Source organism: Penaeus vannamei, chromosome 1 (genome assembly GCF_042767895.1).
Source record: "Penaeus vannamei isolate JL-2024 chromosome 1, ASM4276789v1, whole genome shotgun sequence".
In the NCBI taxonomy this organism is placed as follows: domain Eukaryota; kingdom Metazoa; phylum Arthropoda; class Malacostraca; order Decapoda; family Penaeidae; genus Penaeus; species Penaeus vannamei.
Window position 1 is genome coordinate 1,738,568 of NC_091549.1, and position 11,348 is coordinate 1,749,915.

The 11,348-nt window shown below is 32.3% G+C and overlaps 3 non-coding genes across 3 annotated transcripts; all 3 read right to left on the reverse strand.

Moving 5' to 3' along the window:
• Window positions 1–1,483: 1,483 nt before the first annotated feature.
• TRNAC-GCA (transfer RNA cysteine (anticodon GCA)) lies at window positions 1,484–1,555 on the reverse strand. The gene has a single exon. It is a non-coding gene; the product is annotated as a tRNA-Cys (tRNA).
• A 2,877-nt stretch (window positions 1,556–4,432) lies between these two features.
• On the reverse strand, window positions 4,433–4,504 carry TRNAC-GCA (transfer RNA cysteine (anticodon GCA)). The gene has a single exon. It is a non-coding gene; the product is annotated as a tRNA-Cys (tRNA).
• Window positions 4,505–8,505: 4,001 nt separating this feature from the next.
• TRNAC-GCA (transfer RNA cysteine (anticodon GCA)) lies at window positions 8,506–8,577 on the reverse strand. The gene has a single exon. It is a non-coding gene; the product is annotated as a tRNA-Cys (tRNA).
• Window positions 8,578–11,348: the final 2,771 nt, after the last annotated feature.

The following is an 11,348-nucleotide window of genomic DNA, read 5'->3' on the forward strand; positions in this document are numbered from 1 at the left end:
AGTAGAGAATTCAGAAGAAAAAAAAACAGAAACAATAAAAGACAAATAATTCTTTCACAAAGGAGTGAACACAACGCCTTTTCGAACCAACGTGAAAATTGGGTCACTCAGATACACCTTTGAGAATGTATACGTTAGAATAATTTGGAAATGCCTTTTATCTCGGAACAGAGACGAAGCAATAATGATAATAATGACAACAACAACAACAACAACAAAGCTAGAAAGGGATCCTATGGTCTGTGTTCATTTACTGTCTGGAAACTGGAGCCATACACAGCAGATTCGTGGGTAGAGACTCTTAATGTTACTTTGTCTTTGTTTGAAATGTGTGGCCTATTTGGTCTGAAAAGGGAGAAGACGAAGGAAAAGATAGAGAAAGAAATAGGATAAGGAAGAGGAGAGAGAAAAGACACACTCTTGATAGGTAGAGAATGAGAAACTGAAAATAGAAGTAGAAATTAGAAAACAGGAAAGAAAATGATGAATATGAATATGAAAAATTAAAATTGGAAATGATGAAAAGGAAACAGAAAAAATATGTTATTGTATTAGAAAAAAAAAAAAAGGTAATAAAATCAAACTCCTTTTCGAACCCAGTGAATAGGGGACCAATCAAATACCTCTTTAAAAATATATACGAGGAAGAGTTATTTCCAGTAGGGATTTTTTTTTTTTCTGGGAAAAGAAAAGAAAAGAAAGAAAGAAAGAAAAAAAGTGGCGCTGCTGGAGGGGACACCCGGGATCGAACCGAGGACCTCACGACCTGCAGTCGAATGTTCCTTAATAAGATAAGGAACAGGAAAGAGAAAAGACACACTCTTGATAGATAGAAAATGAGAAACTGAAAATAAAAAAATAAAAACTAGAAAAAATTATGAATATGAATATGAAAGAGAAAAAAAGAGAAATAAAAGATAAATAATTAGGGGACACCCGGGATCGAACCGGGGACGTCGCGACCTGCAGTCGAATGCTCTATCTCTGAGCTAATTCCCCTTAGGTAAATATGATGAACATTATATAGTATTTATTTGAAATGTGTGGCCTATTTGGTCTGAAAAGAGAGAAGACGAAGGAAAACATAGAGAAAGAAATAGGATAAGGAACAGGAAAGAGAAAAGACACACTCTCGATAGGTAAATAATGAGAAACTGAAAATAGAAGTAGAAATTAGAAAAAAAAAGAGGAAAGAAAATGATGAATATGAATATGAAAATTGCAAACTGAAAAAGATGAAAAGGAAACGGAAAAAAATATGTTCAACATGTTATTGCATTAAAAAAGAAAACAAAAAAATACGGTTATAAAATCAAACTCCTTTTCGAACCCAGTGAATAGGGGACCAATCAAATACCTCTTTAAAAATATATACGACCAAGAGTTATTTTCTGTAGGGATTTTTTTTTCTGGGAATAGAGGGAAAAAAATAGAATATAAATATAAAAATAATAATGATAATGATAAAAATTTAACGGAAGTGAGGGGACACCCGGGATCGAACCGGGGACCTCTCGATCTGCAGTCGAATGCTCTACCACTGAGCTACTTCCCCTTCTCTTCATGAAGGTGAAAATAGAAATAAGAGAAGAAAAACCGTTAAAAGTAGAGAATTCAGAAAAAAACAAAAACAAAAAGAGAAATTAACTAATGGTTATTGGTTTCATGGATTTACGGAAAAGAAACGGGAGAAAAGAAAAAGGAAAAGGAAGCAGAAGGAAATAAAACAAAAAGGAGATGGCAAAAGAAAAAAGGGACAAGAATAGCGAAAAGAGAAATAAGCGAAGAAAAAAACGTTAAAAGTAGAGAATTCAGAAAAAAAACAATAAAAAAAGACAAATAATTCTCTCACAAAGGAGTGAACACAACGCCTTTTCGAACCAACGTGAAAATTGGGTCACTCAGATACACCTTTGCGAATGTATACGTTAGAATAATTTGGAAAATGATGAGTGAATATGAAAAATGAAAACTGGAAATGATGAAAAGGAAACAGAAAAAAAATGTTATTGCATTAGAAAAAAAGACGGTAATAAAATCAAACTCCTTTTCGAACCCAGTGAATAGGGGACTAAACAAATACCTCTTTAAAAATAGATACGAGGAAGAGTTATTTTCTGTATGGATTTTTTTTTCTGGGAAAAGAAAAGAAAAGAAAGAAAGAAAGAAAGAAAAAAAAAATTGGCGCGCGGAAGGGGACGCCCGGGATCGAACCGAGGACCTCTCGATCTGCAGTCGAATGTTCCTTAATAAGATAAGGAACAGGAAAGAGAAAAGACACACTCTTGATAGATAGAAAATGAGAAACTGAAAATAAAAAAATAAAAACTAGAAAAAATTATGAATATGAATATGAAAGAGAAAAAAAAAGAGAAATAAAAGAAAAATAATTAGGGGACACCCGGGATCGAACCGGGGACCTCACGACCATCAGTCGAATGCCCTTTCTCTGAGCTAATTCCCCTTCTCTTAAAGAAGGTGTTATTGACTGTTATATTTCTTAATTAATCTTAATCCATTTTTATTATTCATTTCATTTTCCATTATCATCATGATTATTAGCAACACTTTCATAATATCCATTTTTTTCTCTCTTTCCTCTTTTCGTTTCTTTTCTGTAGTGAGTTCCCTTCTGTTCTGTTTTGTTATCGTATTCTTTTCTTTTTTTTTAATCTAGTTATAATTTCTGTTGTTATTGCCCCTAACACCAAGAGAAATTAACTAATGGTTATTGGTTTCATGGATTTACGGAAAAGAAACGGGAGAAAAGAAAAAGGAAGAGGAAGCAGAAGAAAAGAAAACAAAAAGGAAATGGGAAAAGAAAAAAGGTAAAAGAATAGGAAAAAGAAAGAAACGAAGAAAAAACCTTAAAAGTAGAGAATTCAGAAAAAAAAGACAAGAATTCTCTCACAAAGGAGTGAACACAACGCCTTTTCGAACCAACGTGAAAATTGGGTCACTCAGATACACCTTTGCGAATGTATACGTTAGAATAATTTTCGGTTGCGAATGCCTTTTTTCTTGGAACAGAGGCGAAGTAACAACAACAACAACAACAACAACAACAACAACAACAACAACAACAACAACAACAACAACAACAACAACAACAACAACAACAACAACAACAACAAAGCTACAAAGGGATCCTATGGTCTGTGTTTATTTACTGTCTGGAAACTGGAGCCATACATAGCAGATTCGTGGGTAGAGACTCTTAATGTCACTTTGTCTTTGTTTGAAATGTGTGGCCTATTTGGTCTGAAAAGGGAGAAGACGAAGGAAAAGATAGAGAAAGAAATAGGATAAGGAAGAGGAGAGAGAAAAGACACACTCGAGATAGGTAGAGAAAGAGAAACTGAAAAAAAAAACTAGAAAAAATTATGAATATGAATATGAAAGAGAAAACTGAAAATGAGGAAACAAATATAGAAAAAAATATATGTTTTACATGTCATAGCATTAAAAAAATAATAATAATAAAAAAAAAAATGAATAGAACGCACGGGTATGAAGCTCCTTTTCCAACCCACGTGATGAGTGGATCAGTCAAATACCCCTTTAAAAATATATAAATATAAAAATAATAATGATAATAATAAAAAGTCGCGAGGTTGAGGGGACACCCGGGATCGAACCGGGGACCTCTCGATCTGCAGTCGAATGCGATCTGAAGATACGATAATTATCTATGTGTTTAGTAATTAATTATGTATTTACTTATATTTATTAGTTGCCTATCTCTTTATCTATCTTATTAGTTATTATTAATCTTATTATTATATTCTATTAGTTATCATTATGAGTAATTTTCTGTAGGAAATACATTTTTTACTAGGAACAGAAAAAAAGGAAAAAAGAGAAATAAAAGATAAATAATTAGGGGACACCCGGGATCGAACCTGGGACCTCACGACCATCAGTCGAATGCTCTATTTCTGAGCTAATTCCCCTTATGTGGTTTTAATGAACATTATATAGTCTTTATTTGAAATGTGTGGCCTATTTGGTCTGAAAAGAGAGAAGACGAAGGAAAACATAGAGAAAGAAATAGGATAAGGAACAGGAAAGAGAAAAGACACACTCTCGATAGGTAAATAATGAGAAACTGAAAATAGAAGTAGAAATTAGAAAAAAGAGGAAAGAAAATGATGAATATGAATATGAAAATTGCAAACTGAAAATGATGAAAAGGAAACGGAAAAAAATATGTTCAACATGTTATTGCATTAAAAAAGAAAAAAAAAATACGGTTATAAAATCAAACTCCTTTTCGAACCCAGTGAATAGGGGACCAATCAAATACCTCTTTAAAAATATATACGACCAAGAGTTATTTTCTGTAGGGATTTTTTTTTCTGGGAATAGAGGGAAAAATATAGAATATAAATATAAAAATAATAATGATAATGATAAAAATTCAGCGGAAGTGAGGGGACACCCGGGATCGAACCGGGGACCTCTCGATCTGCAGTCGAATGCTCTACCACTGAGCTACTTCCCCTTCTTTTTACGAAGGTGATTATTGAAAACTCTATTTACTTATCTATTATTTATTCATTTTTGTTATTCATTTGTTTATTTATCTTTATCATCTATTTACTTATTCTTATTAGTTATTAGAATATGAATCATTGTTTTGTTATCTATTCACACCTTTTCCGTTATAGAGATTTTATTGCCATTATCACCATGATTATTAGCAACACTTTCATAATATCCATTTTTTTCTCTTTCCTATTTTCGTTTCTTTTATGTAGTGAGTTCCCTTCTGTTTTGCTTTGTTATCGTTTTCTTTTTTTTCTAATCTAGTTGTAATTTCTGTTGTTATTGCCCCTAACACCAAGAGAAATTAACTAATGATTATTGGTTTTATGGATTTACGGAAAAGAAACGGGAGAAAAGAAAAAGGAAGAGGAAGCAGAAGAAAATAAAACAAAAAGGAGATGGGAAAAGAAAAAAGGGACAAGAATAGCGAAAAGAGAAAGAAACGAAGAAAAAAAACGTTAAAAGTAGAGAATTCAGAAAAAAACAACAAAAAAGACAAGAATTCTCTCACAAAGGAGTGAACACAACGCCTTTTCGAACCAACGTGAAAATTGGGTCACTCAGATACACCTTTGAGAATGCATACGTTAGAATAATTTTGAAATGCCTTTTTTTCTTGGAACAGAGGCGAAGTAATAATAATAATAATAACAACAACATCAATAATGATAATCATAAAGCTACAAAGGGATCCTATGGTCTGTGTTCATTTACTGTCTGGAAACTGGAGCCATACATAGCAGATTCGTGGGTAGAGACTCTTAATGTCACTTTGTCTTTGTTTGAAATGTGTGGCCTATTTGGTCTGAAAAGGGAGAAGACGAAGGAAAGATAGAGAAAGAAATAGGATAAGGAACAGGAAAGAGAAAAGACACACTCTTGATAGGTAGAGAATGGGAAACTGAAAATAAAAATAGAAATTAGACAAAGGAAAGAAAATGATGAGTATGAATATGAAAAATTAAAATTGGAAATGATGAAAAGGAAACAGAAAAAATATGTTATTGCATTAGAAAAAAAGACGGTAATAAAATCAACAGGAAAGAGAAAAGACACACTCTTGATAGATAGAAAATGAGAAACTGAAAATAAAAAAAATAAAAACTAGAAAAAATTATGAATATGGATATGAAAGAGAGAAAAAAAGGAGAAATAAAAGAAAAATAATTAGGGGACACCCGGGATCGAACCGGGGACCTCACGACCATCAGTCGAATGCCCTTTCTCTGAGCTAATTCCCCTTCTCTTAAATAAGGTGTTATTGACTGCTATATTTCTTAATTAATCTTAATCCATTTTTATTATTCATTTCATTTTCCATTATCATCATGATTATTAGCAACACTTTCATAATATCCATTTTTTTTCTCTCTTTCCTCTTTTCGTTTCTTTTCTGCAGTGAGTTCCCTTCTGTTCTGCTTTGTTATCGTATTCTTTTCTTTTTTTTAATCTAGTTATAATTTCTGTTGTTATTGCCCCAAACACCAAGAGAAATTAACTAATGGTTAATGGTTTCATGGATTTACGGAAAAGAAACGGGAGAAAAGAAAAAGAAAAGGAAGCAGAAGAAAAGAAAACAAAAAGGAAATGGGAAAAGAAAAAAGGGACAAGAATAGCGAAAAGAGAAATAAGCGAAGAAAAAACCTTAAAAGTAGAGAATTCAGAAAAAAACAACAAAAAAAGACAAGAATTCTCTCACAAAGGAGTGAACACAACGCCTTTTCGAACCAACGTGAAAATTGGGTCACTCAGATACACCTTTGCGAATGTATACGTTAGAATAATTTGGAAATGCCTTTTTTCTTGGAACAGAGGCGAAGTAACAACAACAACAACAACAACAACAACAGCATCAACAACAACAACAACAACAAAAACAACATCAACAACAACATCATCATCATCATCATCATCATCATCATCATCATCATCATCATCATCATCATCATCATCATCATCATCATCAACAACAACAACAACAACAACAACAACAACAACAACAACAACAACAAAGCTGCAAAGGGATCCTATGGTCTGTGTTTATTTACTGTCTGGAAACTGGAGCCATACATAGCAGATTCGTGGGTAGAGACTCTTAATGTCACTTTGTCTTTGTTTGAAATGTGTGGCCTATTTGGTCTGAAAAGGGAGAAGACGAAGGAAAAGATAGAGAAAAAAATAGGATAAGGAACAGGAGAGAGAAAAGACACACTCGAGATAGGTAGAGAATGAGAGACTGAAAATAAAAATAGACATTAGAAAATGATGAAAAGGAAACAGAAAAGGAAACAGAAAAAATATGTTATTGCATTAGAAAAAGAAGACGGTAATAAAATCAACAGGAGAGATAAGACACACTCTTCATAGACAGAAAATGAGAAACTGAAAATAAAAAAAATAAAAACTAGAAAAAATTATGAATATGAATATGAAAGAGAAATAAAAGAAAAATAATTAGGGGACACCCGGGATCGAACCGGTGACCTCACGACCATCAGTCGAATGCCCTTTCTCTGAGCTAATTCCCCTTCTCTTAAACAAGGTGTTATTGACGGTTATATTTCTTAATTAATCTTAATCCATTTTTATTATTCATTTCATTTTCCATTATCATCATGATTATTAGCAACACTTTCATAATATCCATTTTTTTTTTTCTCTCTTTCCTCTTTTCGTTTCTTTTCTGTAGTGAGTTCCCTTCTGTTCTGTTTTGTTATCGTATTCTTTTCTTTTTTTAAAATCTAGTTATAATTTCTGTTGTCATTGCCCCAAACACCAAGAGAAATTAACAAATGATTATTGGTCTTATGGATTTACGGAAAAGAAACGGGAGGCAAGAAAAAGGAAAAGGAAGCAGAAGGAAATAAAACAAAAGGGAAATGGGAAAAGAAAAAAGGTAAAAGAATAACAAAAAGAGAAAGAAACGAATAAAAAACCGTTAAAAGTAGAGTATTCAGAAAATAAGAACTCTTTCGAACCAACGTGAAAATTGGGTCACTCAGATACAAGAAACAGAAACAGAAAAAATATGTTGTTACATTAGAAAGAAAGACGGTAATAAAATCAAACTCCTTTTCGAACCCAGTGAATAGGGGACTAATCAAATACCTCTTTAAAAATATATACGACCAAGAGTTATTTCCTGTAGGGATTTTTTTTCTGGGAAAAGAAAAGAAAAGAAAGAAAAAAAAAAAAAAAATTGCGCGCGCAAGGGGACGCCCGGGATCGAACCGAGGACCTCTCGATCTGCAGTCGAATGTTCCTTAATAAGATAAGGAACAGGGAAGAGAAAAGACACACTCTAGATAGGTAGAGAATGAGAAACTGAAAATAAAAAAAAATAAAAACTAGAAAAAATTATGAATATGAATATGAAAGAGAAAAAAAAGAGAAATAAAAGAAAAATAATTAGGGGACACCCGGGATCGAACCGGGGACCTCACGACCATCAGTCGAATGCTCTCTATCTCTGAGCTAATTCCCCTTAAGTGAAAATGATGAATATTATATAGTCTTTATTTGAAGTGTGTGGCCTATTTGGTCTGAAAAGAGAGAAGACGAAGGAAAACATAGAGAAAGAAATAGGATAAGGAACAGGAAAGAGAAAAGACACACTCTCGATAAGTAAATAATGAGAAACTGAAAATAGAAGTAGAAATTAGAAAAAAGAGGAAAGAAAATGATGAATATGAATATGAAAATTGAAAATTGAAAGTGATGAAAAGGAAACAGAATAAATATGTTTAACATGTTATTGCATAAAAAAAGAAAAAAACACGGTTATAAAATCAAACTCCTTTTCGAACCCAGTGAATAGTGGACCAATCAAATACCTCTTTAAAAATATACACGACCAAGAGTTATTTTCTGTAGGGATTTTTTTCTGGGAATAGAGGGAAAAATATAGAATATAAATATAAAAATAATAATGATAATGATAAAAATTCAGCGGCTGGAAGGGGACGCCCGGGATCGAACCGGGGACCTCTCGATCTGCAGTCGAATGCTCTACCACTGAGCTACTTCCCCTTCTTTTTGTGAAGGTGATTATTGAAAACTCTATTTACTTATCTATTATTTATTCATTTTTGTTATTCATTTGTTTATCTATCTTTATCATCTATTTATTGATTCTTATTAGTTATTAGAATATGAATCATTGTTTTGTTATCTATTCACACCTTTTCCGTTATAGAGATTTTATTACCATTATCATCATGATTATTAGCAACACTTTCATAATATCCTTTTTTCTCTTTCCTATTTTCGTTTCTTTTATGTATTGAGTTCCCTTCTGTTTTGCTTTGTTATCATTTTTTTTCTAATCTAGTTGTAATTACTGTTGTTATTGCCCCTAACACTAAGAGAAATTAACTAATGATTATTGGTTTTATGGATTTACGGAAAAGAAACGGGAGAAAAGAAAAAGGAAGAGGAAGCAGAAGAAAAGAAAACAAAAAGGAAATGGGAAAAGAAAAAAGGCAAAAGAATAGGAAAAAGAAAGAAACGAAGAAAAAACGTTAAAAGTAGAGAATTCAGAAAAAAAAAACAGAAACAATAAAAGACAAGAATTCTTTCACAAAGGAGTGAACACAACGCCTTTTCGAACCAACGTGAAAATTGGGTCACTCAGATACACCTTTGAGAATGTATACGTTAGAATAATTTGGAAAATGATGAGTGAATATGAAAAATGAAAACTGGAAATGATGAAAAGGAAACAGAAAAAATATGTTATTGCATTAGAAAAAAAAGACGGTAATAAAATCAAACTCCTTTTCGAACCCAGTGAATAGGGGACTAATCAAATACCTCTTTAAAAATATATACGAGGAAGAGTTATTTTCTGTAGGGATTTTTTTCTGGGAAAAGAAAAGAAAAGAAAAGAAAAAAAAAATTGCGCGCGCAAGGGGACGCCCGGGATCGAACCGAGGACCTCTCGATCTGCAGTCGAATGTTCCTTAATAAGATAAGGAACAGGAAAGAGATAAGACACACTCTTGATAGATAGAAAATGAGAAACTGAAAATAAAAAAATAAAAACTAGAAAAAATTATGAATATGAATATGAAAGAGAAAAAAAAGAGAAATAAAAGAAAAATAATTAGGGGACACCCGGGATCGAACCGGGGACCTCACGACCATCAGTCGAATGCCCTTTCTCTGAGCTAATTCCCCTTCTCTTAAATAAGGTGTTATTGACTGTTATATTTCTTAATTAATCTTAATCCATTTTTATTATTCATTTCATTTTCCATTATCATCATGATTATTAGCAACACTTTCATAATATCCATTTTTTTTTCTCTCTCTTTCCTCTTTTCGTTTCTTTTCTGTAGTGAGTTCCCTTCTGTTCTGTTTTGTTATCGCATTCTTTTTTTTTTTTTTTTTTTTTCATCTAGTTATAATTTCTGTTGTCATTGCCCATAACACCAAGATAAATTAACTAATGATTATTGGTTTTATGGATTTACGGAAAAGAAACGGGAGAAAAGAAAAAGGAAGAGGAAGCAGAAGAAAAGAAAACAAAAAGGAGATGGCAAAAGAAAAAAGGGATAAGAATAGCGAAAATAGAAATAAGCGAAGAAAAAACGTTAAAAGTAGAGAATTCAGAAAAAAAAACAGAAACAATAAAAGACAAATAATTCTCTCACAAAGGAGTGAACACAACGCCTTTTCGAACCAACGTGAAAATTGGGTCACTCAGATACACCTTTGAGAAGGTATACGTTAGAATAATTTGGAAATGCCTTTTATCTCGGAACAGAGACGAAGCAATAATGATAATAATGACAACAACAACAACAACAACAACAACAACAACAACAACAACAACAACAACAACAACAACAACAACAACAACAACAACAACAACAACAACAACAGCAACAAAGCTACAAAGGGATCCTATGGTATGTGCTCATTTACTGTCTGGAAACTGGAGCCATACATAGCAGATTCGTGGGTAGAGACTCTTAATGTCACTTTGTCTTTGTTTGAATTGTGTGGCCTATTTGGTCTGAAAAGGGAGAAGACGAAGGAAAAGATAGAAAAAGAAATAGGATAAGGAACAGGAAAGAGAAAAGACACACTCTTGATAGGTAGATAATGAGAAACTGAAAATAGAAATAGATATTAGAAAAAGGAAAGAAAATGATGAGCATGAATATGAAAAATTAAAATTGGAAATGATGAAAAGGAAACAGAAAAAATATGTTATTGCATTAGAAAAAAAAGACGGTAATAAAATCAACAGGAGAGAGATAAGACACACTCTTGATAGATAGAAAATGAGAAACTGAAAAAAAAAAAAAAAAATAAAAACTAGAAAAAATTATGAATATGGATTTGAAAGAGAGAAAAAAAGGAGAAATAAAAGAAAAATAATTAGGAGACACCCGGGATCGAACCGGGGACCTCACGACCATCAGTCGAATGCCCTTTCTCTGAGCTAATTCCCCTTCTCTTAAATAAGGTGTTATTGACTGTTATATTTCTTAATTAATCTTAATCCATTTTTATTATTCATTTCATTTTCCATTATCATCATGATTATTAGCAACACTTTCATAATATCCATTTTTTTCTCTCTTTCCTCTTTTCGTTTCTTTTCTGTAGTGAGTTCCCTTCTGTTCTGTTTTGTTATCGTATTCTTTTCTTTTTTTTAATCTAGTTATAATTTCTGTTGTCATTGCCCCTAACACCAAGAGAAATTAACTAATGATTATTGGTTTCATGGATTTACGGAAAAGAAACGGGAGAAAAGAAAAAGGAAGAGGAAGCAGAAGAAAAGAAAACGA